The following is a 16,571-nucleotide window of genomic DNA, read 5'->3' as shown; positions in this document are numbered from 1 at the left end:
CTCTGCTCCATTTTACAGCTATGATGTTGTTGTTTGGAGCTCGACATGGCAGAATGACGTTCTGTCCAGCTGTGATGTTTATCTGAACTGAAAGACTCAGCTGTGATGATTTTTTGGTCTGAAAGAGGAAACAACACAGAGCAGATCAGTCAGTGAAAGAACAGACAGTGGATGTTATTTTGACACCTGGAAACAACGGAAAACAGAATAAAGTAAAGAAATCCACCAGTTTCTTTGTTGTGAGTAGAGGTTGGATCCATGATATATATCTCTGCATTTTTCTATCAAGCTGATGAATAAGTCAGAACTCGTTATATCAGCACTGAAACTTTAATACCAAACATTTCTCTCATATAACAATTAAATTATAATAATTAGTTACAGAAAACATTCATAAACAAAGTAATGAGAGAGGAGTCCATAGTTTAAAACCAGAAAAAGATTTATTAAAGATTTAACTCCACCTTACAGAAGCACTAACCAGGTTTTAGGAAGCTCCACATAAAGAACTTCATGAACTCACCCACAGAGGCAGAAAGCTGTAAACAGGTGAAGGAGACCAAATACGTCCACAAGACAGAGTAAAACGTTTCAACAAACATGTCTGCTTCTTTGAGCTCACTTTATTTTAACTGCTGTGAAATATGAGCAAACAAACAAATGGACAGACTGAAAGACAAACCAATCAAACCTAAGTGGAGTGATGCTGCACTGCTGAGGGAAGTGACAGGAAATGCCCTCAAACTGGAGGCGGGCTTTACAGCAGTGTCTACTGTGAGCAGGAGGTGGAGCTTACAGACTGATACTCAAGCTGATTATAAAAACAATGACCTAAGTTTAAAGTCTAAAATAATAAAACTGTCAGGTAGCAACATGTGAAGACCAACGTGTTTCCACACTTTGGGTCCAGTCAGACAAAGTCAGAAAAACAACAATACAGTGGCCCAGATGGGACAAAATATTTGCTTTGCATGTATAAAAAATTAATCACAAGTGTTTATATTTAATAACCATGATTAAAAAGCCATCAGGCTTCAAATGAAATATTTGCCTAATTTATCTTACATTAAAATGCAACATCAAGAGAGCATCCAGCCACCAGACATGGTTGAAGCTGGTCGCTGCACGACAGTAAGTTATCGTTAATGCTGACGGTCTGACCGTTTCTTACAAAGTGAGGAATAAAGATCAGATCATTTATTTGCCTTTACTATTTTTAGTAAACACTAACAATGAATATGTTCAGTATGTGATTGTGAACAGACATCCACACAGTGACTTTTCCACATTCAGTGATTAGTGTGCCACAGCCTGTTTGTGTTTCCTGTTCCCCGGAGCTTTCTTTGGTACTAACTGCCACCAAACAGCTCGCATTCTCTCTTACTCTCACTGTCATTCACACACGCGCGCGCGCACACACACACACACACACACACACACACACACACGCAGACAGTGCGCTACAGTACGAGTGGGTAATTTTAACATATGAGTGGTCACAGTGTTTCAGTCACTCACATAAACACAAACGCTCACCCATGAAAACTTGCACTCAGCAAAATGTTTTCTGGGACATAATGGAACGTTATAAAGACGTCAATAGTCTATGAATGCATAATCACTGAGTGTGTGTGTAGGCCTCCTCACACTCACACTGCACTGTAAGAGCAAACACCTCCTGCTGATCGCGGGTGTCGATTACACTAAAGTACGTTCAGAGTTTTTGATTGGTGATGACTTAAGACTCTCTGAAAAGTTATTTTTTTCAGCAGATTCTGGTTGGCTGCTCAGAGATATCTGCATGTATTCAATGGCTTAACTAGAAGTTGAATAGGTGTGCCTAATAAAGTGACCAGTCGTCGAAGTGTTTTCTAACAGCAAGTCATGGATGGACTACAGTATAACAAAGAAATGATCACTTCAACAGCTCAAATTGACAATGGCCAGTTAATCAGCCTTATTGAAGTGAAAGAAAGAGCAATAAGCATCTGCCAAGCTCACTGCTGACTGAAGAAGAAGAGAGAGAATCAAATGTGATCAAAGACACTAACTATAAGGCACACCTCTGTATCCACATTACTTCTTTAGTTGGTTTGCACTGGTGGCTGGTTGTCATTTTCCCCTGAGTGCTGGTCAGGACACTCAGTTATTTCTTTGAACTAGCAGGTACGTGTAGGTGCACGTGGTCCCATAATTTAACAGGAGAACATTAAAATAGTGTCAGTTCACTGAAATGGCAGGATGTAAGTTAACTGAACAACAGTAGAGCAGGGTAAAGAACAGATCACGTAGATAAACTTATATACAAAGAAGCAACTCAGTTCACTTAAAGAAGTCATGTTAGTACAAATTATTTATAAATGATTTACTATTTTCTTCAGATCATTTTAAAAATCCTGAACATAAAGAAGAACATTTTCATCTGAAGTTTATTTAATGATCAGAGCTGTGAATAAAGTTTTGGGTGGGCCGCAGAAGATTTGCAGATTTCCAAATGGGCAGAGATGTGCACTTAGAAATATGCATCACTCACTCACCACTTTATTAGGCATGTCTATTCAACTGCCAGTGAAACCATTATATTGATACAGATCTGAGCAGCCAATCACATGACACAAATCACTACCCATTGGCATGCAGACATGATGAAGTGGATCCAGTGAAGTTCAAAGTGAGAACCTTTTTATATTCCTGCCATTCTGCTCTGAAAAGAAGATGACTCTTGTTATGACATGCATAGGTTCTTTCTCTTCAGCACCCTCTGCTGGTCATAGTGGGAATACTCACAAGCTTATATTTTGGTGGGGTTTTTCTGTGTTCCTGTGGGTAGAGGAAACAGGAAGCTGGTCGCTTGTTAGCCTGCAGAATATGCTGTTTGTCGCCTTAGATGCCCTTTAAAACATTTCTGCCTTGGAGAGTTATTGCTTGTGAGTATTAATGTATAACATGTTTACAAGTTTATTTGGTGCATTTCTATTACAGAGATTTGTTTAGAAACCAGTTATTTCATCTGTTATGTTTATCTTTGAGGAAGCTAAACTCGCTAAGTTGTATTGCGATCAATACTGAATCGCTGTTGATTACACATACTATATAACAGTATAGTTCATATCCTAGAAGTGTGAGTTAAAAGGAAAAGACTATTGTGACATTTACTTTGTGTTTGTTTTTAGTTTTACGGGAAGAAAAGGATGTAAATCATTGAACTACTGACGAAGTAAAAAGCCTCAAACTTACTTCCGCCTGCTATGTTCATTGAAACCGTTAGCTGTCTGTCAAGTTGGGCAAAGGGACGCACAATAAGGACAGAACAGTAAAAAAGCAGCTTCTCAGCGGGCAGAGATAATCAAAGACAGTAGCTTCGGCTGCCAGCACGTCTCATCTCTACTACTGCTTACGCTTGCCACACAGCAGCATTGTGGGATGGAGGACACACAAGCCGCAAAAGAAATAACGCAGCTGTCGGCTCTAGAGACCAGGTCAGTGGCCTCTATAGCATCTAGTGGATCATCAGCCAGTCGAGCCGCTGCTGCAGCTCGTGCTAAACTGGAGGCAGCTCGTGCACGAGCCGATTATGCCAAAATAGAGTCAGAAATGATGATTGAGAAGGCTCGCATAGAAGCCAAATTGAACACTTTACAGTATGAAAAGGAGGTAGCAGCAGCTATGGCTGAAGCCAGCATCCTTGAGGTTGCAGCAGAGGAGTCTGTCAAAACTGAAAGGAAACCAGCCTTTGAAGAGACTGCTGAAAGGACACGCCAGTATGTGGAGCAGCATCTACAGCCAACCAAGAGTGCTAAACCAGAGGCAGAGCATAGAGAGTCAACTGTTCATGAGCTGAAGCCCACGATTCCTTCCAGGCAAAGCTTTGGTACTCCATATGTTGAATCCCACTTGTTCAAAATGAGAAACAAAGCCATTCCAACATCAGGGCTATCTCAGGAACCAAAGTCTGGTATTTATCCCCACTCAACACCGCACCCACCAGAGAGCACAAGGGAAAGGTCGCCTGATCGAGTCACACCACAACTCCTACCAGATGACAGTGCTCAGGTGGGTGATATAGCAAGGTACTTGGCACGGAGGGATCTTATTAATGCTGGTCTCACAAAGTTTGATGACTGCCCTGAAAATTACTGGGCGTGGAAATCCTCCTTTCTGAATGCAATCAGTGGACTAAAACTCAGCCCCAGTGAAGAGTTGGACCTCCTTATTAAGTGGCTGGGGCACGACTCAGCACGGCATGTGAAAAGAATAAAGACGGTGCATGTCTGTCGTCCCGAAGTTGGACTGGACAAAGCCTGGGAGCGCTTGGAGGAATGTTTTGGCTCTCCAGAGATAATTGAAAAAACACTGTTCGACAGGCTTACAAACTTCCCAAAGGTCAGTAGCAAGGATCCTGTGAAGCTAAGAGAGCTTAGTGACCTGCTGCAAGAGGTTGAGGCAGCAAAATCAGAGGGTTATCTCCCAGGGCTAAGCTATCTTGACACTGCACGTGGTGTCGCTCCAATTGTGGACAAGTTACCACACAATATCCAGGAAAAGTGGCTCTCTCAGGGTTTTAAGTATAAAGTTGACCATAATGTCATTTTTCCGCCATTTTCCTTTCTCTGTGACTTTGTCTGCAGAGAGGCACAAGCCCGCAATGACCCAGGCTTCAGGCTCTTAGCATCTACTACAGACCACTTTAGATCAGATACTACAGTGAGGAAGCCCTATAAGGGTTTGGTCTCTGCTCACAAGACGGAAATATCACAGGAGAAAGCTGGCCAAGACAGTGTGAGAGAGCAAACCTGTGATGTGGAAAGACAGTGTCCTATTCATAAAAAGCCACATCCCCTCAAGCGCTGCAGAGGGTTTCGCAATAAACCCATTGAGGAGCGTAAGACCTTCCTCAAGGACAACGGTATCTGTTTTAGATGCTGTTCTTCCACTAGTCACATGGCCAAGAACTGTAACACAACAATCAAGTGTACAGAATGTGAAAGCAGGAATCATATCTCTGCCCTTCATCCAGGACCACCTCCTGCAACTCTCTTTGGTCATGGCGGGGAGGGCACAGAAGAGACAACTCAGCCTGCTATAACATCGACTTGTACCGAAGTATGTGGAGAGGCTCAGAGAGGAAGATCCTGTTCTAAGATCTGCTTGGTAAAGGTTTTCCCAAAAGCGCAGCCAGAGCGAGTGACAAAGGCTTATGTCGTGCTCGATGATCAGAGTAATCGGTCACTTGCCAGGTCAGAGTTTTTTGATGTTTATGGCATAGAGGGATCAGAGTCTCCATTCACACTTCGTACATGTGCGGGAACGACAGAAATGATGGGTAGAAGAGCTACAGGCTTTGTAGTGGAGTCACTAGATGGAGCCACATCAGTCATGCTGCCGACAATAATTGAATGTAATAACATTCCGAGTAACAGAGCTGAGATACCTACCCCTGAGGTGGCAGCAGAACATGCTCATCTAAGGCCAATAGCCCATCTCATCCCACCACTCGATCACAAAGCTGAGATCCTCCTCTTACTTGGACGTGACCTACTTAGTGTCCACAAAGCGAGGCAGCATAGAAATGGTCCTCACAATGCCCCATATGCACAGAAACTGGACCTGGGATGGGTCATCATTGGTGATGTCTGTTTAGGTGATGCTCACAAGCCTGCAACTGTGGATGCCTATCACACTAATGTGCTTGAGAACAATCGCCCATCCTATTTCAGACCATGTCCAAATATGGTTCATATCAAAGAGAATAATGGGTCCAAGTCTGAGCGTAAAGCCTTCCCTACCACCGAAACACCTAGAGTTAAGTCATGCACTCTTGGAAGCACTATCTTTGATACATCTGAGGACGATAACAAAATCGGCCTTTCTATTGAAGACAAACTGTTCCTAGAGGTCATGAAGAGAGAGATGTTCATAGATGACAGCAACAGCTGGGTGGCGCCACTTCCATTCAAGGGACCTCGCCAGCGGCTGCCCAACAATCGCGACCAGGCGGTCAAACGCTTATCCTGTCTTCATCGCACCCTTGAAAAAAGGCCTGAAATGAAGAGGCATTTCTTTGCTTTCATGCAGAACATATTTGAACGCGACCATGCTGAACTGGCTCCTCCACTTGAGGTGGACAAGGAGTGCTGGTACTTACCTATGTTTGGGGTGTACCATCCTCAGAAGTCGGGTCAGATCAGAGTTGTATTTGACTCAAGTGCAAAGTGCCATGGCGTCTCTCTCAATGATGTTCTCCTCTCTGGACCTGACCTCAATAATAGCTTGTTGGGAGTATTGTTGAGGTTCAGACGTGAAACTGTTGCAGTAACCGCTGACATTGAACAGATGTTTCACAGTTTCATTGTAAGAGAGGACCATCGAAACTATTTGCGCTTCCTCTGGCATGCAGACAACAATCCTGCCAATGACATCTGTGAGTATCAAATGAAGGTTCACGTGTTTGGCAACAGTCCCTCACCATCCGTAGCTATATACGGCCTTCGATGTGCAGCAGCTCATGGTGAAGAGGAATTCGGATCAGATGCACGACGCTTCGTTGAGAGGGAGTTCTACGTTGATGATGCGCTTATGTCAAGGCCCACAGCCAGTGAAGCTATTGATCTAATGAAGAGAGCACAGGAAATGCTTGCCACATCTAACCTTCGCCTGCATAAAATAGCATCAAACAGCTCTGAGGTTCTTGATGCGTTTTCTCCAGATGACCGTGCAAAGGGGCTTAAGGAGCTAAATCTGGAGACTGATGTGACACCTACACAGCGAAGTCTTGGTCTGATATGGGACCTAAAGAAAGACACCTTTACCTTTCGAGTAGCAGAAGCAGTGAAGCCTTTTACAAAGAGAGGTGTCTTAGCTACAATCAATGGTCTTTTCGATCCCTTAGGATTTGCTTCACCGGTTACAATCCAGGGAAAGATGCTGCTGAGAGAACTTTCAAGTGAGGCCCTAGACTGGGACAGTCCACTGCCTAGAGAAAGGGAGGCCGAGTGGGATACATGGAAAGAATCTCTTGTCGATCTCAAGAATGTACATATTCCAAGAACCTACGCTTCTGCTACGATGTCAACAGCAATCAGAAAAGAGTTACACATCTTTTCAGATGCCTCCACTAAAGCCATTGCAGCGGTTGCTTTCCTAAAGACCACTGGCGAAAATCAGAACCATCAGGTGGGCTTTGTTCTAGGGAAAGCAAAATTGGCCCCACAATCTGCTCATACAATTCCAAGACTGGAATTGGGAGCTGCCGTGTTAGCTACAGAGCTTGCCGAAGTCATCACAAGTGAACTGGACCTAAATCTCGATGCAGTTGAATTCTACACAGACAGTCGTGTGGTTTTAGGCTATATAAGCAACCAGACAAAGAGGTTCTATGTTTATGTTGGCAACAGGGTGCAGCGAATCAGGAGGATTTCAGAACCAAAACAATGGCACTATGTTCATACGAGCTCTAACCCTGCTGACATAGGCACACGCTCGGTGCCTGCTGCCATGCTTGGTCACAGTGCCTGGCTTAAAGGACCTGCCTTCTTGTTACAAGCTAGTGTTACAAGAGAAGTTGAAACCTATGACCTTGTGGACCCAGAGTTGGATGATGAAGTACGTAGCTTTGTCACTCACACGAGTAATGATGGGTCTTTGCTTGGATCGCAAAGGTTCAAACGTTTTTCCTCTTTGAAGAAACTCCTCAAGGCCCTTAGCTTGCTCATTCATATTGCAAAGGTCTTCAAGAGCAAAGATGAAGGTCCCTCTTGCAGTTCATGGCATCATTGCAAACAGTCTCGCACGGCAGAGGAACTGACAAAGGCTGAGATTGTCGTCATCAAAAGTGTGCAGAAGGAAATGTTTGAGGAGGAACTTGCCTGTATTGCCAATGGTAAAGACATACCAAAACACAGCTCTTTACAAAACCTCAGTCCCTACTGTGATGATGAAGGACTCTTGAGGATAGGAGGAAGGCTCAAACATGCCAACATCGACTACAAGGAGAAACATCCTCTCATTATTCCAGGTGGTAGCCACGTTGCCAAGTTGATAATAGAACACCATCACCAGCGAGTAATGCATCAGGGACGTGTGTTCACAGAAGGTGCAGTCCGTACTGCTGGATATTGGATTACAGGAGCAAGGAGGCTGATCAAACAAATTATCCACAACTGTATCACCTGCAACAGACTTAGGAAGAGAGCAACTGAGCAAAGAATGGCAGATCTGCCTTCTGATCGTGTCAGCACCGAACCCCCTTTCACCTTCGTGGGTTTGGATGTATTTGGCCCTTGGTCTGTGGTCACAAGGCGCACAAGAGGAGGCCAGGCAAATAGCAGAAGGTGGGCTGTTCTTTTTACGTGTCTTAGCACACGTGCTGTGCACATTGAACTGATCGAGTCGATGGATGCATCAAGTTTCATCAATGCCCTGCGTCGATTCTTCAGTTTGAGAGGGCCTGTTAAGCAGATTCGATCCGATTGTGGGACTAATTTCGTTGGTGCTTGCCGGGAGCTAGGTTTCACACTGACAGACCCCGACGTGTCAAGCATTAAGACATACCTGGGAGAAGAGGGATGCACCTGGATCTTTAATCCACCTCACTCTTCTCATATGGGAGGAAGCTGGGAACGTATGATAGGGTTGTCCCGACGTATCCTGGATGCAATGCTTCTCCAAACCACGCACGCTCACTTGACTCATGAGGTGCTTTCCACTCTAATGGCAGAGGTTACAGCCATCATTAATGCTAGACCTTTGTCTCCTATCACAACAGATCCTGACATACCCTTCCTGTTGACGCCTTCCATGCTTCTCACTCAGAAGGTGTGCACTCCTCTCCCCCCTCCGGGAAGTTTTATTGAGAAAGATCTCCATCGACAGCAGTGGAGGCAAGTTCAACACCTTGCAAACACATTTTGGACCAGATGGAGACGGGAGTACTTAGGGACACTGCAAAGCCGGAACAAGTGGCAACGTAACCATGCAAACCTCAAGGTGGGAGATTTGGTGCTCATCAAAGACGCACAAGTGAGGCGCAATGAATGGCCAATGGGACTTGTCAACCAGATCTTCCCGGATAAGGATGGCAGGGTCAGGAAGATTGAAGTGAGGGTCTCAAGAAATGGAACTGTTAATACTTACCTGAGACCCGTGTCAGAGACAGTGTTATTGATGTCCCCAAAGGACTGAGAAGTATGTGTGTCATGATGGTAAACATTGTATTCAGATATAATCTGTAAAATCTTGCAGTTAATGATGTTTCAGTTGGTTCATAGTGGTATTTTATAATACCAGACGGGGAGTGTTATGACATGCATAGGTTCTTTCTCTTCAGCACCCTCTGCTGGTCATAGTGGGAATACTCACAAGCTTATATTTTGGTGGGGTTTTTCTGTGTTCCTGTGGGTAGAGGAAACAGGAAGCTGGTCGCTTGTTAGCCTGCAGAATATGCTGTTTGTCGCCTTAGATGCCCTTTAAAACATTTCTGCCTTGGAGAGTTATTGCTTGTGAGTATTAATGTATAACATGTTTACAAGTTTATTTGGTGCATTTCTATTACAGAGATTTGTTTAGAAACCAGTTATTTCATCTGTTATGTTTATCTTTGAGGAAGCTAAACTCGCTAAGTTGTATTGCGATCAATACTGAATCGCTGTTGATTACACATACTATATAACAGTATAGTTCATATCCTAGAAGTGTGAGTTAAAAGGAAAAGACTATTGTGACATTTACTTTGTGTTTGTTTTTAGTTTTACGGGAAGAAAAGGATGTAAATCATTGAACTACTGACGAAGTAAAAAGCCTCAAACTTACTTCCGCCTGCTATGTTCATTGAAACCGTTAGCTGTCTGTCAAGTTGGGCAAAGGGACGCACAATAAGGACAGAACAACTCTCATAAACCAGAATCTGCTAAAAATACTTTTTAGAGAATTAAATCAGAAACAGAGCAGGTTCATATGGATAATTTCAGAGTTACGACACAGATCTGATGAGTTTTGTTGAAGCATGATCCTGTTGCTTCTGCAGAAGGGAGACGTAACAGTTCGCTGGTGGTGTAGTGCAGTGGGGGATATTTTAATGGCACATTTTGGACCCCATACTGAGGATTGTTAAACACCACAGCCTTCTGAAGTATTCTGACTGACTGTGTGCATCACTTTATAACCACAGTGTTGCCTGGTGGCTGATTCCTGCAGGATAAAGCACCATGTCACAAAAATCAAACCATCTCAAACTAACTTCTTGAACATCACAAGTTCACAGAAATACTCCAAAGGCCTCCAGAGTCACCAGATCTCAGTCCAACAGAACATCTTAGGAGGTGGTTTTAACAGGAGATCCACATCATGGACAAATCTGCAGCAGCTGTGTGATGTAATCATTTTAATATGGACCAGAATCTGTGAGGAATGTTTCCAGCAGCTTGTTGAATCAGTGAAGAATGAAAACAGCTCAGAAGCCAAAAAGGGGCCCAACATGGGATTAGCAAGGTATACCTAATAAAGTGGCCACCGAATGTATGCACTGTGTGTAAATGGAAAGAGGCATCAGTCACTGCATGATAACAGCCAGCAGGTGGCAGCAGTGGAGCATTAGTTTTCCCAATGCATGACAGTTTTTCATGCGACCTTTGACCTTTAATGTTACAGGGGAACAAACAGACTGTATGTTTCCTCCTGAGACGTGTACCATAAACCTACACATACGGATCAGTATCTAAGGTTTGACTCTCATCATCCACTGGAGCACAAACTGGGTGTCATCAGGACACTACAACACAGAGCGAACACCATCCCCACTGACACAGCGGCCAGGGAGGTAGAAGAACAGCACATCAAGAAGGCCCTGAGTAAATGTGGTTATCCCAGCTGGACTTTTGTCAAAGCTGGAAAGACGCCTAAAGAAAGCTCCAGCTGATCGAGGAGAGAAGGACAACCGCTGCCCAGGCGAAAACCTGTAGTGATCCCATATGTGTCAGGAGTATCGGAGCAGTTGAGACGCATTTTTTCTAAACACCGGGTCTCTGTGGCTTTTAAACCCCAAAACACGCTGCGCCAAAAACTGGACCACCCCAAGGATCGGGTCCCCCGACACAAACAGAGTAACATAGTGTACGCTGTTAAGTGCCAGGAGGATTGCCAGGATTTATACATCGGGGAAACCAAACAACCTCTGGCGAAGAGGATGGCACAACACAGAAGAGCAACCTCGTCAGGCCAGGACTCTGCAGTGTATTTACACCTACAGGCCAGGGACACTCTTTCAATGATGAGGATGTACACATCCTGGACAGGGAGGAACGCTGGTTTGAGCGCGGAGTCAAGGAGGCCATTTACGTGAAAAGGGAAAGACCATCTCTGAATCGAGGAGGGGGCCTAAGGGTACATCTTTCACCATCTTACAATGCTGTGATTGCAGCCATTCCCCAACTCTCTGTGAATGGTACTCATGGTTATTGATCAGTGTTCTTTGATCAGTGGGTTATGGTCAGTGATTGTTGATCAATGGTCATGGACTGAACATACACACACCCACAACCACTAGCACTTTACCACTACTGTATAGTTCTGTGTAAATAATCATTCTGTACATACGATAATTTTTAATCCTACAACTGTTTATAACTTACATAGTTCACATTTCTGTATAACTGTATATCTCAGATTTCTGTATAGTTTTTATTTCATATTTATATTCTGTTCATAGCCTGTACATAGCTTGTACTCACTACAGCCTGTACATACTTATAGTTATAGAATATTCATAACATACTTCACACTGTGTACATTACAACATAACATAATAGACCCATTTCTGTAATATACTTACACATCTATATTATTGCTAATATATATTGTAATATATCTATATCACGGCTAAAGCACTTTCTGGATGGATGCAAACTGCATTTCGTTGCCCTGTACCTGTGACATGTGCAATGACAATAAAGTTGAATTCTATTCTATTCTATTCTATTTGCATAATTATGATTAAGGATCTGACCTCACAGCCCATTGTTCCTTCAGTGGGCTGGTTTCAGTCATTATGCAAATGTACTGTTTATAAACCTGCAGTCAGCTGAGACTGAAGAAGTCACTTGGCTGAGTGACGAAACTTTTCTCCCACAAAACGCTACATCCAGATGAACAGAATCAAACTTTGGGGAGTCACCTATAGTGTTATTTTGCACTGTAGCAACAGTTCTTTGCATGTAGGAATACCTCCATTTAAACTCAAAATATCATAAAAAAACAAAAGAAAACACAGTCTTTTCATATTTTACAAAGAAAGAACAGAAAAAGAAACATTTAAAGACAAAATAGGAAAATAATAATTTATTTCCTGGTTTATTCTTGTTCCAGGATTTGAATCCACCTTCTGTGTGGAGTCTACATGTTCTTTCCATGTCTGAGTGGGTTGTCACTGAGTAGTTTTGCAGGGTTTCCTCAAACAGGAGGGTGAAGATTGTTGTTGTTTTTTTTAATAAGAAAATTAATACATAAACTAAAAAGTTCGTATAGGGCTTTCTATGGTGGCCCCAAGAGGTCAAAAGCAATGCAAATTAAGACATAACATATCAATAACATAAAGGAACAGATCTCGTGGTGACAGAAACCAAAACATGCACAGGATTGCACTGAGACATGGTTAACAGAAGCTTCTTGTGAGGGAGAAAAAGATCGAGGTCTTTACATATAAGTTTGCTATTAAATTGTTTTTACTTTGAAATCCAAAATGAGACTGACTTCCAGGATAGCAGCATGGCGCTGATGACTGCAGCTGTTGAGTCACTAAATTTAAAAAAAGAAAATATTATTTTCTGACTTTACTGTCTAATAATGATGATTGTGACAGTCACACATCTACAGCATGTATGACTGTATATAATACTGATGGAAGAGGGCGATGACTAACAATAACTATTAATACGTTGTAACAGAGCAACTTAGAATCGACGTTATTCCAGTGTCAGTATTATTAAACAGGTTCACTGTTTTTAATAATTTATTCAGCATTAAGATCTTAATTCCAGTCAGTGATGATTTAGATGAAAAGTCAATCTCTTACCGTGTAACAGACCGCATTACAGCTGCTCTGGGACTTCATGATTATATGCTGCTACTGTACATACAGTAACGTTTTCAGAGATTACCTGCAGATGCTGAAACCATGAAAATGACGCAGCAGAACAGCAGAGCACAGAGGCGCGACGCAGATGCTACAGCATCCATGTCGTTGTTGTTGAACTCCCACTGCAGATGTTTTGAAGTGATGTATCCGGTCAGTGTTGCAGTCCGAACGTAACAGACAAACTAAGACTTTGAATTTCCATGCACTGACATTTCCATTCCTCTTCATGAAACTGTCTGGTGCGGTGCTGCTGCTGGAACTGCTGTCAAGCCAGCCTCCAATTCCAGCACTGCAGTCAAGCCAGCCTCCAATTCACTGCGGTCAAGCCCTCACTTGCGAAGTCACAGTCAAGCTAGCCGTCCCGCCAGCCGCACCTAAAATGTGGTTGCACTACTCTTACGCATATTACGGTATGGATGCCGACTGGCTTAGAAACGCAGTCTTTTGTGTCCTGACACTATTTAACTTCACAATCCACACCGTTTTGGTTCATCTCCACTTTTCCCCTTGTGATCCACAGCCAAGATTACTGTACGAATCAGAGAAAATTAACAATAAAATTTGCCTAATATACAGTACTGTACTTTTAATATCTTCATCTTTGACCTTGAATTACAGGAAAACTGTAAGAGGTGACACAGATATTTCACTAGATTCTGACTCTAGGCCATCTCCACTCTTCACCCTGTGATCCACAGACAAATTTACTGTACGGTTTCTCAGATTGCTGTGTTAACAGAGTATGACAGAGGTTAAGAAAATATACTGCCTACAATAATATCAAATTTAAACAAGAAATTACAAAATTTCCACATTTGTTGTCATTGCCGTGTGTTCAGTAGAGCATTAATTAGTCATAAAAAATACATATCATTGAAATATCATCAGTAAAAGAAATACTCTCACTATGTAAGACATGTTAGCAAATTCAGTTAATAAATACTGTATCAAATCTATACATATCTATAGATGTTTAAAGGCATAATGCAAAGCATGTTTGTTTCTTATGGCTTACAAATGTGTTTGCCTTTAACATAATTTACATTTCATTTATACAGTTTCACAGACAAAACAATAAAATAAGTTTCCTGAACTGTTCTTCATGGCCAAGATTTTGAATCCTTTTGAGGGTGATGCATTATCCATGAAGGTGGGCAATTTGTTCATTGACCTCTGACCCTCGCTGACTCTGACGCCTCCTAATTCTGCTTCCAGCGTTGATGATTAATTTGTTCTTCCTTTGGCATCCCTGTCACTGATGCTGTCACCAGTTGTCCACCAGTCTAATCTGCAATTCCGGTGAACCCAGAATTACCTGTATCTTTGTAATGTTTCCAAAAATATACACTATATGTTGATGGGCATTGTCCCACTTTTTTTCCTTTACAAGTAATAATCTCTATGGTTTTAATGACAATTCATATACAGATTGTGGAGGACTTTTTATTCAACACTAAAAATAGTTCCTCATCAGCAGACTGTAGTACAATTTCAGCCTACCGTTAATAAACCCATCCAATGCAGCGTTATCAGAGAAATTATGCAAATTATATATTTTTATGTACTGGTAATCTATTTATCATTTATCATGATTCCTGCTCTGATGATTATTTTCTTACCCTTCTGTAATTTTAATAGATAAAGGATGTTGAACATTAAGCTCCAAACAGGATGAATGAGGAAGACCACAGAAGAGAATCATGGATGTAGTGAAAGAATACATGCAGATGGTTCACTGTTTGGTCCAACACACACATTTCTGGATTTCTGATGAACTCTTTCAGTCTAAATGTTCATTCTAATATAGATCCTTAGTTTGAATCAGTGACGTAGAACAGCAGAGGAAAACAACAGGAAACAGAGGAAAACAAATATGTTTTATATGTACAGTCGGGGTTAAAGTGGATTCAGCAGGTGGGGAACCTTCAAAGTGCTTGTAGTGGCTCAGCACAGGAAAATAATCACAGTCGTTTCTAACGTGAGCTTCAGGTTTTCAGTATCCAGGCTGTGATCAGCTGACCTGCTGCTCTTTGTGGATGTACACAACTGAATTCAGCCAGATGTGAGCAGATGTTTCACGAGCTATCCTGCCATAGCGTCTTCACTCCATGTTGTTTATAGTGTGTTTATACCAGACAGCAAACAGGTGGAGTAAAAGTAGAATTCAGTGAATGAATCCAAGCATCATGTAAATGAATCTCAGCTACAACATTGACCCTGAGCTCCACAGGACTGATGTGTGAAGCTCATTTCTCATCACAGTGCTGATTGTAGTGTGTGTGTAACGTTAGAAAGAGTCTTGGTTTTGGACCTTGTAGTAAAATGTGTGCGCTTTTCTCCTTCTGGTGGTGTCAATAACAAATCACTGAATCCAACAGAGCTGCTGAAAACTGCTGCCAGTTTCTAAGAAAGATGTTTGTGATGCTACGACTCTTCTTTATATCACATGTGTGGCAGCACTGCTAACAGCTGCTCTACCTGCAAAAACCTGGTTTATTTATCTTTCTGTGTTTCATGTGCAGAGAGCGATCAGCTGCAGTCTGCTCAGCAGTGAGAAAGGAAGACGTCAGTGATGGACGAATCATCGTCAAAGAGCAGAAAAACAAAGACGAGAGGTTCAGCTGCTCTTCTTTTACTACAAACATCATAAATCCCTGAACATAACCCCCCTGTGCATAGGTGGCTTTAGACAGGGGCCAGTAGAGAACGATGTAGAGAGAGGATGGAGATGATGAGGAGCTGAGGAGCAGGATGACAGAGAGACAGAGGAGTTAGTTGGAGAGGATGCAGAGAGGGACAGTCCTGAGAGTGAGGAGGAAGACGAGCTGTGAGGGAGAGGAAGAGGGACAACCAGCGGTTTGTGATGTGAACAGACCTGTGTGTCTGTGAGTGTTGTGTCATTACAATTCATACAGTCAATGTAACTGACAGTGATGAACAATAATGACAGAATAAAGTAATAAGTTAACAATGATCAGTTATTGTCCTCAGTTACAGCCTCATGTTTACTCTGCATTCATCTCTTATCAGACGTACAAAGATGATCCACCAGTGCTGCCCAGTTTGAGGACATTTCCAGTCACATTAATGGGGGACAGGAGACGCAGCTTCCATCAGAGCTGGTCTGAAAGTCATCGTTGGACTCTCTGTAATTATGGACTCTGCCTGTTTCAGGCCACCAAATATGTCAGGCATGTATTTTAAACATTGTGCACATGTATGTGAAACCTTTACTTTGAAATTCATTTGGATATTTTTTTGATTTTATGTTAGTGCCTAAAATATTTTCAATTAATATATGAAACAATGAAATCTTGCCCTCCTTGTTTTGTTCTGTGACCCCGGGTGTGGGAGGTAGAATACTACACAGCAATACTGAGACTGAAGTAAAGGTATGAGGAAGAGGGGAAAAAAATTAACATTTCTCTTTTATATAAACTGTGAG

The 16,571-nt window shown here is 42.4% G+C and overlaps 1 long non-coding RNA gene across 3 annotated transcripts in view; it reads left to right on the top strand.

Annotated features, from left to right (window-relative positions):
* The first annotated feature begins 6,981 nt into the window (after positions 1 to 6,981).
* LOC102082785 (uncharacterized) overlaps positions 6,982 to 16,571 on the top strand; it is a 36,599-nt gene continuing 27,009 nt past the window's right edge. Inside the window, exons 1-3 of one of the 3 annotated variants that reach the window (XR_003219201.1) lie at positions 6,982 to 9,497; positions 15,649 to 15,741; positions 16,157 to 16,248. This is a non-coding gene — a long non-coding RNA (uncharacterized LOC102082785). Of the gene's footprint in view, positions 9,498 to 9,743; positions 10,785 to 15,648; positions 15,742 to 15,992; positions 16,012 to 16,156; positions 16,249 to 16,571 lie in introns of those variants that run through there. The other 2 variants (XR_003219202.1, XR_003219207.1) reach the window with 2 other exon arrangements.

This window comes from Oreochromis niloticus, linkage group LG3 (assembly GCF_001858045.2).
Source record: "Oreochromis niloticus isolate F11D_XX linkage group LG3, O_niloticus_UMD_NMBU, whole genome shotgun sequence".
In the NCBI taxonomy this organism is placed as follows: domain Eukaryota; kingdom Metazoa; phylum Chordata; class Actinopteri; order Cichliformes; family Cichlidae; genus Oreochromis; species Oreochromis niloticus.
This window is presented reverse-complemented; position numbering and strand designations above follow the sequence as displayed.